Source organism: Diachasma alloeum, unplaced genomic scaffold, assembly GCF_001412515.2.
Source record: "Diachasma alloeum isolate Michigan unplaced genomic scaffold, Dall2.0 Dall_scaffold_00477, whole genome shotgun sequence".
Lineage (NCBI taxonomy): Eukaryota > Metazoa > Arthropoda > Insecta > Hymenoptera > Braconidae > Diachasma > Diachasma alloeum.
In genome coordinates this window covers 205,119-210,544 of record NW_021680610.1, presented here as the reverse complement: position 1 = coordinate 210,544, position 5,426 = coordinate 205,119, and positions in this window count along the sequence as shown.

The following is a 5,426-nucleotide window of genomic DNA, read 5'->3' as shown; positions in this document are numbered from 1 at the left end:
ATTTCGCACCTCTGCGGAACGGTACGAGAATACGCAGCCCTCGGTGACCGAATCTTAAAACCAAAAGTCGAGCGCCAGTAAGTTTTCTCTCAAAACGCACAAAAACCGAAATTCGTAATCCACAAGATAGACCAACGAACGAACAGCTGCCGACAGCTCAGTATATCATCCGCGGAGGCAGCTGGGTTCCACCAAAAATGTCGTCCTACGAAAATCCTGAAATGACTGGGTTTCAAACTTATCCAACAAAATAACGAAATCAGAATTTACGGGGATAAATTAATTTTTAATAAATGAACTATACGATAAAAATGATTTACATTAAAATATTCAATAAAACCCCTTTTTCATTCTTAAATTATTTCACTCAGATCTCGGTAATCAAAATCACATCAAATAAATAATTTGATAACAAAGCTAATGATTGAATACACAACAAATTCCCTAACCGTAATCTGTCGATAAAATAAAATGCTAGTCAAATGAAAAGAAAGTCAAAATAAGTCAAAAAATTGTCACAAGATAAAGTAACTAGCACAGTTACCGATAAGTCAATTATCACAGAAAAGGAATCTACAATTATCGCGAGAAATGAACGCTGCAACAAAAGGCGGAATAAATAAAAAACGCTGATTTCAGTCAACGAGAATTGAGATTGCCTCGAGAGACAATAATAACGATAATAACTCGCAACCCAAACACAAGGTCACACGGCAATGAAAACTCGAGCGTCGACAAACGACGCTACAATCCCAACTCTGTTTTCTCAGAAATGACCACGATGTCGAATACTAAATGATAAACTTCGATGAATGTTTCGAACATCGGTAAATCCAGAATATTTCCAAATAAATACAAATTCAATAAGATGTCGAGAAATCCGCATCCGATCCTCGACAAATAGCGAAACGAGAGTCAAAGTACTAAATTTAATAATCACTGAATTTAATTTAATCAAACAGAAATTATCCCAATCAAGGGACGACAAACAATTCATCAAACCGAATATTAATTTGCCAAAAAGGAAACAACAAATAAATCTATCGGACACGAGAAAAATAATTATTACTCTACCGAATAAATAGCGAGAACTCGAAACGAGAAATGACTCGACTCAATAATGGCGTCACAATTCGCCAGACGCTAAGCATCCCAAAATTTACGACAAATAAATCCCAAAATGATAACCTCGCTAGATATCGTTACAAAGAACTCTCTGGAGATTTCACACTGCTCATCATGATTTCCAAAACTCGAAATAATTCAGCATAGGTGCCAGTATGTCGTTAATCCGCTGGAGAGGTACAATTTCCAAACTCCGATAAATCACGTTAAATTTTACTCAATAGTCCAAAACTCAACAGGTCTCGATGTCGTCCAAACGAAAAGTGTCGTTAACAGCGTGCTCACGAACGCAACAGCTTCTCCTCCAACGAACCAATCCTCTCATTGGCTCGGAGATGATCGATGGCCCTCTCTGGTTGGTTAATACAATCCAACCCAACCAAACCCAAAGAAACACGTGCCTCAATTCACGTTTATTATACCATGAACCTCCATAATTCTTGAGGAATTCAACCCGGAAAAATCATCCAATGATTTTTCCCCAATCCACAACATTTTTGGTGGACGTCAAACGTCAGTCCAGTCTCTCTCCTCTAACCGACGAGTTCGTCGCCTGGACCCCAATTCCCGGTCCAGTCTAGGGAGTAGTCCGCCATGCTCCATATCCCTAGCTCCAATTGCTAGTGCCACCACTCGATCGTCCACAAAACTCTCACCATTGAGGGAATCATTCAAACAATTTAAATGCAACACGGCTCGATAACCTCCAGGACTCTCTCTTTAAAAAGGAAATTTCCTCTCCAGCTCCTTACAAACTGTCCAGGCTCTAAGCCTCGAAGGCATCCGATGAGCAATGAATATGGCTCGATACAAAACAACAAAGTGTAAATAAAATAATGTTCGAAATAAATAAAACAGACTCTCGCTTCGCTAGGAAAAGTGACTCCTCGTCTGGACGCTGAGATTTCACCGTCGAACGGCCGAAAACCAAAATAACATGTTACAATATATTGTGACGTAATTTCAAGAGGTTCACGGAACCCTCCATCCACTACGTAGCCCTTCGACATACGACCACCCTGAAACAGCAACTAAGTCGAGCGCCAGGTCGTTATTACCAGAACGACCACTGGAAAGAAACGAATAGCCAAAACACAATTTCCGAAATAATCCCAAGCTTCGAAACGGTCTCCTGCTAGCTCCGAACGAAGAACGGCGTGAAGGTCACTGGTGAAGCTTAGGTTAAAGTATGACTAGGTCCTGACTAAATAAATAAAATTAACTCAAGATGGCGGGGGGAAAAATCACAATATTTAATACAATTTAGATGACTCGATACAAATAAAATAACTCAATTTCTCTGGAAAACCCCCTTTGGTTGTTCCGATCGATCAACGATCATGAGGCTTCAATAGTACTGATTCTACACTTGTCCAAGGAATAAAAGATTCTGATAGGAAAATAGAGTAGTAGTCAATTTAGTCAAAAGAGATAGTCAAGAATAACCAAAGTCAAAGAGAGAAAAAATAAAACCAGAATCAAAATATCGTCCATAATAATCATGTAGATTGAACAACACTGAACGATCGAAACCCAAGAATTCATCTACGTGACAAGTAACGCTGGCTGTCCGACACAAATACGAAAACTCGAGACAATGGGCCAGCGAAACGAAGCAAGGTCACGAGACACAAAAGACCTACGTTCAATGTCCTTCACTGGATATTCACCGACAGAGAGAGCGTTCATCTAACACCGATTAATTTAGACGCAACACTAACTCATTTTTAACAACCAAAATATTCATAAAATAATAGTTACTCGCAACATGAAACCCGAGAGCCCGAGACTCTACGAAATGAAACACTGTCGCAAGACAACCGAAATCAAATGATCACATACAATGATTCCAATTACGCACGAGAGAGAGACGAAAAGACTAATTAAGTACTGATCAGAGTGACTAGGACTCTATCCGGCAATTATCTCGAAAATCTAGAAGTCCTACGGGACTAAGATGCACGGAGCATCTATTCAAAATTCTAAAATTGGCCAGAGTCCTACTCACGACAAATTTAAAAAGATGCTCACCCAGCAGTCCACCTCGATGCCTCCGGAAAACGTTTTGAAAACTCCTCAATTCCGAGTCCTCGGGACCTTCCTCCAGATGAATCCACTCAAGGCTTCCTCCACAGGTCTTATTCTCCTTCTATATATCGCCTTCAGGCTCCCCACAACCCCAAAACTAACGCAAGTAACTTTATAAAAAGCAAATACAACGTGTGTTGGAACCACCAAACGGGAAGTGAGGTTCGTTTTCCCAGCGACACCACGCTGGACTGTGAAAACGCGNAAATTGGCCAGAGTCCTACTCACGACAAATTTAAAAAGATGCTCACCCAGCAGTCCACCTCGATGCCTCCGGAAAACGTTTTGAAAACTCCTCAATTCCGAGTCCTCGGGACCTTCCTCCAGATGAATCCACTCAAGGCTTCCTCCACAGGTCTTATTCTCCTTCTATATATCGCCTTCAGGCTCCCCAAAACTCCAAAACTAACGCAAGTAACTTTATAAAATGCAAATACAACGTGTGTTGGAACCACCAAACGGGAAGTGAGGTTCGTTTTTCCAGCGACACCACGCTGGACTGTGAAAACGCGGTAACGACGCTCATTGGCTGCTCGTTCCGTTCACTCCTCCAATCAGTTTCCGGACAACTATACTCTGTCGCTCACATGGCCGAACCAAGTCCGTCGGCGCATGCGCAGTAACTTCTCTAGATGTTATTTAACTAAAACCGTTTATCCCAGATTATCAATTAACTCTAAATGTCCTCTGACCTCCTTTCAAATCAATCTCCTGACCATTTTGTCACCAAAGGACCATTTCACTCAACCTCCTTCTGATCTCGGTGAAATACTTCACTTCCCCTTCCACATTGAACCAGCCGGGCTCCTACGTCACGTTTCCCCTAGAGTTGCCCGAGAGCTGGCGACCTCTGGCAATCCGAAGACCCATGAAGCTCTCATCACGAACTCGAAGTGTCCCGAAGTCCCTCGACGATTCCCGGAGACATTGCCACCTCAGTCCCACGATGTCGGCGCCAGATTCGATTCAAACAATCCGGAAGACGATACAAAACAAAAGAATTAACAAAATATACTTAATCTCTCTCGTGACTCCCGCTGTCGGTTGGTGACTTCCCGTCTGGTGATTTTGAAATTCGTAACCCACACGCGAAACGGTCGAATAACCAACAATGCTATTTGTGACGGCAAATAACACGTCACAATATATACACACAGTATATCCTAGTCGAGTGAGCCCCTCATTGGAACTGACACATAGATTGTCTCATAGTGCAATTCTCTTGGCCGAAATTTGGATAGAAAAATTCTCTTCCGAATATCACTCCAGCTTCAACACTAGGTATTACCCTCAAGGTTCCCTCAGGTATTACCCTCAAGGTTCCCTGCATATAAACGAACTCGAAACTATAAACGAAATTTTTCAGGAAAAATCTCTGAGAATTTTGAAGCTCTTATGGTATGACATACGATAATTATTCATCATTCCAGAGGTGCATTTTACAACAAATTCTGCGAATGCATTTATGGAACAATAGCATTCAAGAAAAACATCACCTAGTCGCAAAAAATACCATTACTTAACGAATAGGAAGCTCGAGAATGGATGGTTTTTTAATAATAGACACTATTGTTTATAATCACTACGGTTTAAACAACTGAAAATAGTTTTTGCTTCCGAATGGAAACATTGTAATCTTTTTTAATATAAGTTTTGAATTTTTCAAATTATATCGGCCCATTATGATCCAAAAAGTCGGAAAATGCAATTTTTAGACCTTGGCCGTACGTACGTAAATGAATTTTTCTTCGATTGTTCGCTAATAAATCGATCAAATTGAATCTTTTTTTCCATTAAATGTAGGTATTGTTGAACCCTATCGATCGCTGTTATGTCCAGAGAAAGATTTTAGCATCGAAAGGACATGTTTTAATTGTCACCTTAAAATCAAAGCTAAAATTATTAAATTTTGTGATTATCGGACGACGCAAAGTTTTATACTCTTACCTTTTTCTAAAATATAAAGGAAAAGGGTTTGATTTAGGGATAGGGTTTGAGCTGAGACTAATTACTAATCAAGAAATTTGGAGTTGTAATGAGAATCAAATTTGAATTTAAATATATTTTGAATACCTATTCGGTTTACAAAAACATAAGCGTGATTTTACAGAAATCTATCTAGTTAAAATTCCTACTCCTGAAATGAACTGAAGGATTCAAATTTGGGTTTAAAAATTTTGTTACTCACAATTCGGTCTATTTTTTACAAATTA